The 15068-nt window shown below is 44.1% G+C and overlaps 1 long non-coding RNA gene and 1 pseudogene across 2 annotated transcripts in view; one reads left to right on the forward strand and one right to left on the reverse strand.

The window, feature by feature from the left end:
- LOC144791921 (uncharacterized) overlaps positions 1–5824 on the reverse strand; it is a 336379-nt gene extending 330555 nt beyond the window's left edge. Inside the window, exon 1 of the long non-coding RNA XR_013602496.1 lies at positions 5559–5824. This is a non-coding gene — a long non-coding RNA (uncharacterized LOC144791921). The remainder of the gene's footprint in view (positions 1–5558) is intronic.
- Positions 5488–13189, forward strand: LOC144791920 (caspase-3-like; annotated as a pseudogene). Its single transcript, XR_013602494.1, has 4 exons — positions 5488–5810; positions 10533–10705; positions 11119–11251; positions 12534–13189. The product of XR_013602494.1 is annotated as a caspase-3-like (transcript).
- Positions 13190–15068: the final 1879 nt, after the last annotated feature.

Below are 15068 nucleotides of genomic sequence, written 5' to 3' on the forward strand. Positions count from 1 at the left end.
GGTCCATGCACTTTTTCTTTTAAACACATTAGCAATGGGGGGACACCAGGAACTGTTGAGACGAGACGGAGAGATGGCAGACGGGACAGACACGGAAGTGCTGACGACAGACGATGGCGTAGCAAAGGTGCCGGCTGACCAATAACAATACAACAACCATAGTTCAGTTTGCTCCGTGCCGCTGCACGTGCTACACTAGTGATAGCCACGCCCCTGAACACAGAGAGAAGCCAAGGAAGCACTAAGGAAAATATGGTAACCAGACAGATAGGACGTGTGAGGAGATCCGTCAACACATGAAATAGTCGTGAGAAAAATAAGAACCTGAAAAAGAGACGCAAAAGAGGTGCGTTTACAGATCGGGCGCTAGCAGTCCTGTGGTCGACTGCCGGGACCTGCCCGACTCCTCTGTCCCATCTCACATCTATAGCAGACTTTCCAAGCCGGGCGGGGCGCTCCCCGGCCCCGCACCTCTCAGGCCTTTTTGTGCAGGGACAGAAATAGTTCTGAGAAGTTTGTTTGGAAACGGAAAAAGTCAGTCTGCCCCTTTTCCTCCTCAGTTTCCTCCCCCGAGCCGGCGTCATCAGCGGAAACAAGTCAGGTCCCGGGCCGGCAGCCAATCACAGCGCGGCCCGGGGAATGACGTCACGGGGTGTTCCGGGCCGACAGCCAATCACAGCGCGGCCCGGGACACACGGCAACAAGGGGCGGGACTTAAAAAAAGAGTCAGAAACGCCCACGATTCACGTTCTGACCAGGAAAAAGTGATTGACACTGATGTCTTCCAATGGCTAGCCTCCATTTATGGAGCTAGCCAATGGAAGAAGGGGCGGTTTCAAGTCCCCACTACTGAGATAACATTAGATTTCGCCCTGGGCGGGGCACTGCTTAGGCAGTGCTACGGCCAGGGCGAAACCTAAAAAGTATTATCTACTTTAGCCTCTGTAAACCAACTGGGGACCCACTGGACTATGTGCACACCTTACTTTGGTATAGTATATACAGAGCCAGCTTTCTACAAGAGGGAACATGGAAATGTAAGAGAGTGAAAACAACCTATTGCTTTGGTTCCTACCACAGAGAGGCATTGGTCACATTCATTGCATTTGCCTGCTGTTTATAAAAGGAAAGAAAACAGGTTTGTCGTGACAGAAGAAATGTATGGAAAACACACAAAAATAGAAGAAGCCACCTACCCCTATGCAAATGTATGACCAAAAAGATATACAAAGTAGAAGGAGCCCAGGCCATATACTCCTGGACGGGGGTACCCATACTAAAATATATGCGTGAGTGTATACCAACACAAATACATGAAGGAAGATTCGCATATGCAAATATGCATGCACAAAGTAACAATCATATACACAAACGTATCCAAGGTGTGCAACATGTTCACCTAAAATTAATCAATATATAAACATTATTAAATAAATGCAGGAAGGCACACAAAAACGCACATAGCCAGGCATATTCAGAAAGACACACACAAACATACACTAGAAGGTAAGGACACACTTGCTCACACAAACGTTTGTAGAAATGTAGACATGTAATAATGACATTAAGAAGGTACACATACACACTCTTGCTCACACACCTCATGGCTAGGGAGGTATACAGAGATCCTACCATAAGCACATAGTGTACAGACAAACATGCAAGATGCAAGGCGCAGCGAGATTTTCCAAACACACAGCAGCATATCAACACAGGCCTCAGGACTGCTCTTCTCAGAAATCGCAGCACAGGACCATTGTGAGAATACAAATCTGAATGGGGTGGAGGGTAGCACATGGAGGAGGAGAGCGGATGGTGGGAGGGTGTCAGACCACAATGCTCACTTGTAGAACCTCAGAACTGGTTACAAAGCCAAACACAGCAGCAATTGTGAAGGCACTACATAAATGCAACTGGGCAGACTTGGGCTGCTCTTTCTGTGGATGGCAGGGGGAGAGCGGTGTGACAGGGTAAGGAGGGCTTTGGTGGGCCACATGGGAGAGAACATATGTACGAATGGGACACGGAACGAGAGCCTACATAGTAAACAAGGGAAGTTAAGCCCTGAGGGAAACAAAAAAACAACAAAAAAAAGAAGAGGCAAAACTATGCATTCCTGTCCAAATACAAAGCACACTGGAGAGTAGTGAGAGTCAGCCTCTCCATATTACAGCAAGAAAAGACAGATCCATCTAACAGCTCCTAACAATAAACAGCTTGGAAAGGCAAGGAGGAAACTTTTGTAATACTTGTCTGACTTGCCATGCCAATAAAATAAGTTTGTATTTTTATGTATAAGAAAATAAAGTAAGACAGCATACCAGATGCTGCAAAGACTAACTTAAGTTGCTTACAGTATGAACTACTGAGATCGAACCCATCTCAGTGTCTGTAGCCAATGGAGGTGGAGCTCCGATGCCCAGATGTCAGCAGGAGCCAATTCTCGGACAGGAGGCTGAGAAGGGTCAGGGAAGACTGCTCTGTGAGGCCAAGGGCTGCACACACCCCAAGTTCATGCACATTCTCTTTTTTCTGCACATTGTGTATCAAAACAATGCATGTGTCAAACCCAACAGATTAAGAAAATTAAAGAGGCGCCATCAAAATCAGCCTCTGACATTTGATCTCGGTCTTTGAATGCATAGCAAATGTGAGGAGAACAAGAATTACAGCCATGTTTACAGAAACGGAATTCAGAGCTCGTAGCACCTGAGAACATCTAGCGCTTGTGTGCGGCGCTCTTGGAAAAGGAAAAAAGGAGTCCCTTTTACAGTTGCTATAATGGGAAAGTGGAAGGTTACAAGTACTGGGACACCGCTCCGTGGGAGTAAACAAACAACGAAAAGATGGGACAAATAGGAAAAATTAACTACTTAGAAGCAAATATTTTTAAAGGACCCCGACAAATGAAAAGCAGTGGGTGGGCCCGTAAACCCACTGAGTGAATACAGCAAGTCTCGGAGAGACAGTGCATGCGAAGTCTAGGCTCGACCTAAAAAACTGTGCTGTCTATAGGGTCCAGTGTACATTGTGATTCCTGTGCAGAGTGTTACACTCCTAAGCCAGTGTCATCCTACTTTTTTTTATTCCTTCAGCATTGCAGGAGTTTGGAACCATTTTTTGACTCCTTGAAGCAAAAGCCTATTGACAAAGGGGCTAAAGTTCCAGGGCTGTTAGTCTATCTGTACATAATGTAACCAAATTGCAGTATGGCTTCTGCATTTTATATTCTTAATTTTGTCTGGGAGAGAAAGGCAAGAGAACCGTTAGAGGGGGACTTAGCAAAAGATCCAACTGATTGGTACACATGGTAGCGCTCCAGAAAGATGAATGGATGAGTTGGCCATGCCATTGGTTGAAGCTGTGTTGCTCAACCTAGTGAGCTATTTTAAATACTATTATAAAGTCCTAATAGATTTATAGAAATGGATGCCCCCCTTTCACATGGACCAAAGACAGAAGCTTCTCTTGAATAATTCACCGTTTGGTAGGTTTGATCGTTTTGTCAAATGCACAGGGCTTGTTCGCTAATAGACTACCAGGACTACTGAAAATGAAATATGAAGACATTTAGAAAGAAAACAGCATTGGTTTTGAGTTACTGGTGATGGTTCCTGCTTACACCAAGAGATTGTGAGATGTCAACACTTCCCCTTTAAATGACATTCTCAGAATCTACTTGAAGGGGCATCTTGAAAAAAAAAAAGTTGAAGTGAAGTAAAAGACTATGCATTTTAATGAGACATAGGCCTTGGGGACAACCCTATAACCCTGGGAAGTGTAATTCATTTTTTTATGTATATTGTGTACATTTGGTTCATATGCATTACACCACTTTAAACGAGCACCCCCACAAGGGTAGATTCATTTTTAAGACATCAGGAGTTTATGTGGTTTGCCCAGATTCACAAGATTAAGAGCCAGAACAGGGATTTGAACCGTTTTCTCCAGTTCCAAAGTTGGCAGCTATGGTCCCCAGGCCACACCTCTCCCCCTCCTCTCATAAGCTCTTCCAGGGAACACTCAAAAAGTATTGGACTATTTCACTAGTGCCCCATCAAAAACTCTTGTTTTTTTACCGCTTATGAGATGGATGGGCTGTAAAATGTACCATTTTATCCTATTTTTATGTTTTTTCCTTGGGTGAAATCACTCCACCCGAGACTTGTAATGATGTGCACCCGTAGGTATTGATTTCATGGAAGCCTGGTGCTAGCACGGAGGTCAATGGCAAGGCGGTGGTGGCCCAGAGGTAGAAGTGTGCCATATGAGTCGCAAACGTGGGCCTCAACCTCCTTAAAAAAAGCTTTCGTCAAGGGTATTTGTTTATTTACTTACAAGTTAAGCACCGACTAAGAGTTCCTCCTGTTACATGACCGAAAGCGTAGTAGTATTCGGATCTTACCTGTGACATCGTTGCGACCACTGGCTGGCAGGTCAAAAAGCTCACAAAAGTGGCTCTTGTAAGGAGGGTGTAGGCGTTATCAATGATCGGTAAAGTGAAAAGGTCGCTCTCGAGTTCAGAGTGAGCACCTCAAACCGAAGGGCAAATTCAGCGTTTACAGTGGATGGCAGCATGAGAATATGACCCCTCTGAGCACCGTGAAAGCTTGTTTTTGGGTTACCAGAAGCATTACAGTGAATCTAAAAAACAAATGCATCATGTAGATTGCTCAATTGACAAAGATAAGTGTTACATAGTTACAAAATAGGGAACTAATTCAGTAGGGCATAGATGTGAATAATCTTATCAGAAGACTCCATGTCTTCTGGGACAAAACATTTCAATCCTGAGAATTCGTTTAACAACCTAATGCATGCTGTGGGTTGTAGTCTCCGTTCATTTAAACGGAACATAAGTGGACTTACACCCTTGAAAATGTTGATCTGTGGGAAAAAAGTAAAGTGGGTAGTGTCCTGGTTGACATAGATTCATCTAGCGACCTAAGTTTGGGAAAACTCCAATAGACCAATATTTCATGAAGGACCAAAACACGGTTTACGTGCCTGTAAAGTCTGTTGCTAAATCTGCGTTTTATCTCTTAGTTCTCATTAACCATGTGGCCACACAGTAAGGGACATTGTATCCCTATATGGCGAAGCCCCTTTGACCTCAGACTTTCTCACTTAAAAGTATTCTCGTACATTTTTTACCCACCACTGCGCCTATAGGGTGTCGGTTGCCGTGCCAATAACTTGGTGGGGTTCGTTTCCAGGTAGTCTGTGGCGTGACCCATCTCGCCCTGTAGAGTGAGAGGCAGGGACGTACTGGAGTATCTATTAAGAGTGCAACATGTGCAGCGCCACCGGGTTCCAAGGGTGAAAGTGGCACAGTCACTACAACTAACGATTATTATTTTTTTATGGCGAGGCTTAACAACTCCGCACGATAACATACTAGTCAGAAATTCCCGGTCAGGCGCTTAGCTTCAAGTTCCTCTGAGTCACCCGAGCCACCTAATTCAAAGGAACAGCCAGGTGGGTGTGGAGGCGTTAGATACATAAAGCTCGCGCGCCTCACGGATCACACACTACACCAAACAGTAGCGACACAGTACCTCACTACAAGGAGTTAGGCAGGCCAGCCTCCTTCACCCTTCCAGCCAGCATGTCTTTCGGAAGACCGCAGAGGAAGAACCGCGCCCTCCTCATCTTCATGAAGTCCTTCCACACCCGCTGCCCCCTTCCCTCGCGCAGCGGGGCTGGCGCGGACGCGCGCAAACTCTTCAGAGTCCTCTCGGACCTGGGCTTCACGGTGACGCTGCACTTTGACCTGACGGCGCAGGAGGTCACGGACGCCTATCAGGAAGGTAAACCTCGGGGCGGCTTCTTCTGTGGCGGGAACTTAATTGCTGATTCTAGAGGTGTGCAAGTCAACAGGTCAAACGGGAGAGTCGAGACGAGGGTCTGGCTAGGTTCTAAGAACCGTTACACTAGCCGAAACATGTGCATGTAAAGCGTGCAACAGACCTCATGTAAAAATCTAGTAAAGTATGTACAGAATTAAAAAAAATGTATATCTTTGATTTAGGGACACGTTTCACTTTAGTATATCGGATTATAGGCGTGCATTTGAAGCGTTTATTAACAATGATACATTTTGAACATGAACTTGGAAACATTCGTGCCTCCCTTCACACAGATGAGGATGCCGTTAGTGAACTAAGTGCAGCCAAGAGAATTATGCCGCAAGGAAGGACCAAATTACGTGAGAAGGTTGACTTTGTTATGCAGCGCGAAAATTAAATTAATGCGGCACATTTTGTGCTAGTGTTACTAAATAATTGTTTTCATTTTATTACACATAACACGTGGCAAACATTTATTTTAATCTGCAGATTATGCAGTTATGATGTTTTATGTAGCAAACACGGGACATCCATAATTTTTGCAGAAAACGCCACAGTTGCACAATCCCATAATTCCACTGACCCTAAGAGGCAACCCAGTTGTCCTGTGTACCCTCCGTGTAGCCTCGATCTTTATAATACATGGAGCAACGTTAAAGTCTATTAAAATGAATACAGAAGTAGTTTTTGTGCAGCACATATCCTGAGACCACACATTCCAAGGTGCTCTCATGTGCAAAAATGAAAAAAGAGGCCCGGTGAAATAAAATTACCAATGTGGTCAAACGAGAAAGCCTGGATTGATTCTATTTTCTGGTTGCACAATGTGCAACTCAGCCACTAGACGGGCATCTCTTCCTGTCTCATGTTTTATATCAAGGGTTACGGCTTTGTCTTTTAGTCTCAAAATATTAGATTAGATCGTGGTTGGCCGGCTGAATCCGCATGAAAGCTGTACTTGATTGGGACTCGAGCATCCAAGTGGACCTCTAGCTGAACCATAGCCATGCATTGGGTTATAGCCTTCATTGTCTCACCTACTCTATGATTCTAGATATCTTTCTATTGGCTGTTTATCCATGTCGCATACCCTTCAACATTTTGTCTTGTGAATGAGGGTAAATCACAAAATCAAAGAGGGTACAATTAAAGAGCATAAAAGCTAAACAACTTGAGGAAAGTGTGACCAATCAAAGTCTTTGGAGGAATATTGATATTTAGGAGGTGAATATAATTTTGGGAGAAGTGAGGGTGATTTTGAAGGGTCTGATGTGAGTCTAGATGCATGTGTCTCTATATTTATACAGTTATCTTAATTATTTCTGTATCTGTCAACTCCCCCACATTTCGCAGGTAGCAGCCTCTTTTCTATAATACCCAACCTCTAAAAAAGCAGCATGCTTCCATAGATTTCTTTTAGGTAATTTTCTTTGCAAGCCTGCATCACCCCCCCCCCCAAAAAAAGAATTTCCACCGTTTAGCCATTTAGTTTAAGGCCATGACCCTTTTACACATCTGGCCTCGCCATCCTTCAAGAGTCAACTGATTTAGAGTTAGAGGCATGTGCCTCAATGCGTTTGGACCTGATATGTTCACTGACAGCAACGTGGATGCAGCTCCACAGCAAACCTAAGTAAACAAGCGTCTGCAAGAAAAAGCATAAAGGGACTAGGTAATGGGGTTTTATGTCAATATGCACAGAAATATGATCTGTCACATATATGTATTGTGTCCTAACTACCACCCTGTTGTGTATACTTTTTATGTTATTATCTCAGATGAGACAATATTTTCATGTATGATATTTAGGGCATGATACTTGATAATATTCTGAGAATTATATTCTGATAACCCAACAACCTGTTGTCTACTAGTTATAAACTATAGATCATAACATATCAATCTGAACTTTTCTTTCATATTTGTTTTGGAGCATTTGAGTACCTTTCTGCTTTCCCATGTTTTCTAAGAACATGTCTACATATGAAGGCACGTTTTGGTCTGCCGCTCTAGCGTTTGGTCGCTCAATGTGTGACTGTTGATTCCGGCTTCTTGTCTACTTAATTTTCTGATTGTTAGATGCCTCAAAAACATATCTCTTTCTATGTACTTATCTAGCTAGGGGGCACAAGTAAGGAAGAACATGTTCACCAATCAAAGTTTATTCCAATTAGCTTAATGAAAAGGAGTGCCTTTACACTAGGAGTCATCAAAAGAGCCCATTGAAAAATAATGATTTGTTAAAGAGTGCATCGACAGATCAAATACCACTTCAACCCAAAATAAAGTAAAATCATGTAGAGCATGAGTTAGAAGTGGAAAATGATTATCGCCTAAAAAAAAAGGTCTTCTGCAGGGAGAGGGTATGGCTTGCAGTAAGTACAACTGACGGCCTCCACTATTGCTTCATATGATATTTTACTGCCTGTATATTTCAATGGCCCAAAAGCAGTAGTTTTAAACCTCCAATCTGCTACAGCAGTGACTGGACGACAATATTTTTTTACAGGGTTATTCGATGTGGAAGCATTACAGAGGGAACAACTCTGGTTATAGTTTTTGTTTTACAGAGCACTGGTAGTATCCTTAGAGAGCATGGCATCTACCGCATGGTTACAGGATAAAGTCGTGAGCCATTGATTTTACATTATGGCTTTCTCATGACATAAGCGGTACAAAAGGGGGTGGTGATGGACGGAGCATCTGAACCAATCAAACACTCACACCCAGTCAAAAGATCTGGGTTTGATCCATCACCGTTCTTTAGCCCTTTTGTACCGCTTTGTTCGCCATAAGTTGGCACGGTATGCTCAGACGTGAGTCCCTTGCTCACTTTGCCACTCGATTCAAGCAAGCCTGGCTGAAGACTGCTGTAATGCCAGAAACCGGTCCTAGGAAGCTTGTTTCCGGTCCAGGGAAGGCATGGCTTGGCAGTTCGGGCTGGACTGTTCCCATGAGGCACAGGGTCAGACTGATATGCATATGGCCATGTCTGAACTGGGGTGGCAGAGTGGGCTAAAGAACGGTGATGGATTAAACCCAGATCTGTTGACTGGGTGTGAGTGTTTGATTGGTTCAGATGCTCCGTCCATCACCAACCTCTTTTGTACCGCTTTGTTCGCCATAAGTTGGCAGGTTATACTCAGACGTGAGTCCCTTGCTCACTTTGCCTCTGGATTCAAGCAAGCCTGGCTGAAGACGGCTGTAATGCCAGAAACCGGTCCTAGGAAGCTTGTTTCCGGTCCAGGGAAGGCATGGCTTGGCAGTTCGGGCTGGACTGTTCCCATGAGGCACAGGGTCAGACTGATTTGCATATGGTCATGTCTGAACTGGGGTGGCAGACTGGGCTAAAGAACGGTGATGGATTAAACCCAGATCTGTTGACTGGGTCTGAGTGTTTGATTGGTTCAGATGCTCCGTCCATCACCACCCCCTTTTGTACCGCTTTCTCATGGCATAAAGCAGTGCCTAAAATTTCAACTGCATGGATTATTGGCGTTACCCTGGAACACATCCAGAATACAAGCCTGACATGTTGGCATTTGCAAGGGCTTTGTCCTGCACTTTGAAGCTGTGTATTGTGCCCTCTCTGGAGGACTAGTAACAATAAGGCTTCCACTAGTCCACTAATCTGCTCTGACAAGGCCCTAGATAACCAGAAGACACACTTGACATGCCCTTTGGCCCACAGGGAAGGAGGTGATGCGTATTTGTAGTTCACCCTCTGGTGTCTAATTTAAACAGATTCCAGAAGAAAACAGCGCCTGTGATCCTCACTGCTAATGCTCAGGTTTTGATTTGTCATTCAGTTGCCATTGTTCTATCTACCACCAATATTCGTATGTTGTGCATTTCTGATCAAATGTTTTGGCCACAAATAAATGAAAGGGGTGCCCCCTGTCAGAATCACCCGATGGGTCTTGTTAGGATCATGAACCATATTCCCTGACCACCCTCTCCTAGGAAGGCAACACGTGCCACACAAACCTGAGTAATCAGATCCAGTGTTGCATAGCAACAATCCAGTCTGAACACAAAAACGGCTCTTAGTCATACAACTTCTTCAAGCTCATCCACTCAACCCTGCCTCCTCCTTCCCCGCAGGTGCAACACCAAACTCTTGCCAGCCAGGATGCCACATTCATAACGGAAATGATGCATCCTGGCCCGTTTCTTACAGTCTTCAGTTAGACAAACACACAGTACTGATGCACAACCACAAGGTGGCCTGGGTTCTGGATATCATTAGCAAAACTATTTGGACTATTGCACCCACACCAAGATTCAAAGGCCTCTGCATCCACTTCTCACAGCTTAGCACATACACTACAATGGTGTTAAGAGAGCTGTTTGTCCAGTGCCCATTGCAGTGTATTGCATTAGGGCAACAGCAAAACAGGCTATTCAAATGCAATGAGGCAGCTCAGTGTGTGATTCAGTCGTATTATAAAATCCACAGTGGGGATCATTAGCATGTTCAGTCCTCAGTAAACTTGCATGGTTGGCTTTGATGCCTCGACTTTCTCAATATTTTGGATGGCGTTGTTGATTTTTACAGTGTGTGACCTCCATCAGCCATTTTGGATTTCAAGATTAGAGTCTTGTCTCTCTGCTATTTTGAAATACCAAGCAGATCACTAGGACTTCTTGTCACCCCTCTAACCTTTACCATTCTCTTTCCAGAGATTGCCAAGGAGCAAGGTGACTGCTTCTTGAGTGTGCTGTCAAGTCACGGTGAGGAAGGGGTGGTCTTCGGCTTTGATGGCTGCCCAGTGAAATTGACTGACATATTTTCCATGTTCACACCCAGGAGGTGCCCGAAGCTCACGGGGAAGACGAAGATGTTCTTTGTGCAAGTGAGAACTGTTTTTGTGCATGCTATAATGTTTGTAGTAGTAGGGCTGCAACAGAGTTGGTCACATGCGAGACTTCCATCTCATAGCATAGTATTGCTCAGGACGAGGCAGTGGTACTTGACGCTAGTACTCCATGCCACAGGCATGTCATTGTATCTATGAATGCAGTCACATAATCCTGTTGAAGTAATTCCTAATCTTGACATACTGGTTTTAGGCCATCCTCCTTTATACCCTTCAATTGGAAGGACCAGAAAGGTTAGGGAAAACCTTCCGTCACCTAGTAGCTTCCATCTGTAGTGCCTTACCACTTACATCCTATTTGCATTAGGATCAGTGCACCTTGGGGATGGAAGTTCTGGATATCAGTAAAGTCTCTCTTGTTGACTCATTTGTTCTTTTCCCAACTACAGGCTTGCAGAGGGGAAATGCTAGATCGAGGGGTGGACGTGGAAACTGACGGCGGCAGCTACACCCAAGAAGACAGCTTTTCGCACTACCTCTCCATCCCCAGTGACACGACGGTCATGTTCGCCAGCAGCCCAGGTAAAACGGAGGTACTGGGTGACAGACGGTCTGTTCTATAGGAAAATGCTAAGGGTTCTTAAAAGGCCGACCGCTCTGATTGACTGCTAGGGCCTGAGAAGAGCCAGTTGCATGTCAGTATGTTTAAACAAGAACAAGAGCACTCCGTATGTCTATGTGAACAGAGATATCAAGTTATCCTTGAAATAAGCGTTCACATGGAACTCATTTCTAAGAATGAGTTCCATGTGAACGCTTGTTAAAGGATAACATGTCAGTATGTGGCATAAACTTCCCTTGCCCAGGTGGTAGGCCAGCTGGAGAGCGTTAACAGAACTTTGCTGTGTATGTGACTGTCCCCAGATCTCCAGGACCCTTTGTTTGTCTGGACTATCATCAAACTCAGCCAAAGCAATACCGGACTGGGCAGGCTGGGCTAGATTTTGATTGCACTATTGGCATTTAATGATAAAATGAAAGCCCCTAGCCATCCCAAAAGTGAGTGCACAAATTAGGCAAAGGTCATAGGAAGCCCCCTTTGTGACATAGAGATGAAGCAGCTCTGCAGATACTGCTTTGGAGTACAAGGGCCTAAGATACTACTTTATTGGGGAGGGGACGTGGCCTAACGGCTAGGTTGTCGAGTTCCAAGCAGGGAAACCAGGTTCTAGTCTCAGGGATGCTCAACAGCTTGTGTGATTCTAGGCAAATCACTTAATCTCCGCGTGCCGAACAAAAATGAATGTGTGGGTCTGTAATGCAACTGGTGCTCGATTCGAGTTTCGCTATATATAAGTCCCACTCACATCCCCGCCCCCCCCCCCAAAAAAAAACTTGAATACTTATCTCCTTTGTACACTTGACTCTTCAAAAAAGCGATAGAAAGCAAGCAAGGCACCGCTTACTTTTACATTTCTTGTCAAAGGTTGTGTTGCTTATTCGCCAGGAATATGTCAATATGCATATATAGAGAAATACAGACAAATGTGAAAAAATAAGCACCATAAACCGAGAACTGTACGTGAAATACGCTTATTTGGGCAGTAGATTTGGCATGTAGACATTTCTAGATTTAATGTGGTCTTATAGTAAATTGTGTAAAAAAAACTGGCTCTGGTTTCAGAGATAGTCTGTAACACCCTTAAGTCAAGCTAATTCAACATCAACCCTATTCTTCTGTATAGCCACAAACGTCAGTGATTAATTATAACACAGGAAAACGTAGCCCGTGTGTTTTGAATGCTGAATATGCTTGTAACAAATTGTAACCTATTATTCCCCGATTCTCTCCCCCACCCTTCAGGGTATGGTGCATTCCTGAATCCCAGCGGTTCGGTCTTCCTTCAGACGATGTGCGAGTTGCTAAGTAGCGAGGCGCGCGAGCTTGAACTTTTGAGGCTGCTGACACGTGTCAGTCACAGGGTGGCCTACGAGTTCGAGGCTCGCGGCAGGTTCAGCGGGAGCAGAGCGATGCCCTGTATTGTCACCAGAATGACAATGGAGGTCTTCCCCTTCGCGAAGCAGGCCGTCCATGAGCAGGCCAGGCAGAGGGAAGAGACTCCGGCCACGACCTACAACGAGCATCCGGAAGGACATCGCGACACCACGTGCACCTCACAGCGGGGCAAACTCAACCAGTTTCCCAAGATGAACGCTGTGGAAATACCGGCTACTTGCCTGACCAACGTTTGGACCCAACTCGGAAGTTTGAATCTAACCTATGCCGGAACCTTGGGTTTGAAGGCAACATAGATCACAACAAAATATTTCGAAATACGTTTTGCTACAAAGAAAAGTCATGCAGTGGTTAGAGGCAGGCTAAATACCAGAGAAATAGGATGAAAGCTTACAAATATATCGCATTCACTATTTCGTTTACAACTACATTGACAAGGCGAGTTTACTTTTATGATTCTTAATTCCGCCTCTACTAGCGACATTCTTATCTTGCGATGTGGTCGATAGGACGATGCAGTGGATGTGATATTTTTGTTATTCGATATAATACATACAGTATATTGGTGTGGGGTGGGGGGAGTGGGAGTATCAAGATCAGCATGCAAATGGCCTCGCCCTACAGCTCCACACAAACTCTGACTGAAGCACTACAAAAGGGAAAAGAAACTGATGTGTCGCACCTCGATTTGCAATTTGGAGCCGTGATCCAGAAGAAGACATTTTTGAGGGTACAGAGAACTGGGGGTTCAAATTAAATGAACAGGAATAGAACATGGCCATTCTGCTATAATGTGCCCCAGCTAATCATCAGGCTACATGCATAACAATGAAGCCTAATTAGACATGGGACCTAGAATAAACCCCAGGGGTAAGGACGCAGCATCGAATGGAAAAGTATTAAGCCACATTTATTTTTCTTAAGTGTTAATTAAATATATATATTTTATTTATTTATATTTTTGGGTTTTCGAACAACTAGTATTTATTTTTATATACAAAACAAAAAGAGGGAAAGTAGAAAATATCGATACGAAAACTTGAATCCTTAGCTTTACCATCAAGGTGACATTCTTTTTGTGAGCTGTTAACGATAAAAAATGTGTGTGTACACACTAGATGGTATATCTATGAAATGCGATGTTCTCTTTACACTCCTGCATAACCTAACATTGACTGCAACACTCACTGTTTACACGAGGAGGGACAATGAATAAAGTACAGATTACAACGTTTGAAAAAAGGTTGGCGAAGGAGAGCAGATTCGAGTTGCCATATTCACTTTGCAAATATTACGTCAACTAACATACAATGTTCAAACCACACGGAGGCTAACCAGCCTGTAGTGTAATCAGAACTTTTTTTCCTGAAAGGATTGTGGTCGGACACAGCCTTTCAGAAACACAGGCCTGTTGGCAAACTGGGTGTTTACAACCTCAAAGGGCCGCTCGCCCCTGTAGCCAAACAATGTGTGTTCATACACCTAGGCACATAATGGCAACGCTGTCTTGGCAGTTTCATTTGAGACAGCAAGAATCGGACACACATTTTTTCTCATGGCATCAACTCAACACGTTTCAGATGAACCACAAAAGATATGCTCATTCTGCCTAGTTTCCACTTTTACTAAATTATGTTCCTTCTTGGTTATATATATATTTTTGCATTTCCAGGAGTATGTGACTGTTGACCAACAATAAATGCTATTTATTGGTTGCAAATGTGTCCCTTCTAGTGTTCATGGCTATACCCTGGTAGAACAAAACCCGTTCGTCATGTGGTTTAAGATAAGCTCTGAGCCGCCGACAGTGTGGTGTGTTACCTTCTCGGATATTTGTATGCATAAAAGCCTTTGTGCCACCTTAAGGCACTTTAAAATGCTGTAGAACAGTTTAACAGTGAATGTATAGGAGCGGAGCAGATTTCCTGTTTTTTATGTGTCAAGATATGTCTTAATAAGTAACGTTACTCAGTTTTGTTATAATGTGTTTGTGTACACTGTATTATGTTTCGATTGTTATGTGCAGTTTTATTGTTACCTCACTGGCCACAAAAGTGGTAAAAAACCACGAATAAAGGTGCTAGGATGACGTAAACACGCAGAGTCAGAATGCCTACAGTACAGCAAAGTGGTTTATTAACAGTCAACAATCACTGTAATACACTCAACGAAGGAGACACTGTGTTGCTCCTATTCCAAGGCTCCCAACTTCCCAACCGAAGAAGCAAGTTCTTGAACCTCAGAAAGAACCAACGCCGCTGCGACACAAAAGAAGACAAACACAACAGCAATTTGGGCAGAGAGCATGTCCCTGTTTACCAAACAATAGACCAACATTGGACATAGGTCTTGGCTTCGTGGTGTATTGGGTTTGCCAGTGCT

Source organism: Lissotriton helveticus, chromosome 11, assembly GCF_964261635.1.
Source record: "Lissotriton helveticus chromosome 11, aLisHel1.1, whole genome shotgun sequence".
Classification (NCBI taxonomy): domain Eukaryota; kingdom Metazoa; phylum Chordata; class Amphibia; order Caudata; family Salamandridae; genus Lissotriton; species Lissotriton helveticus.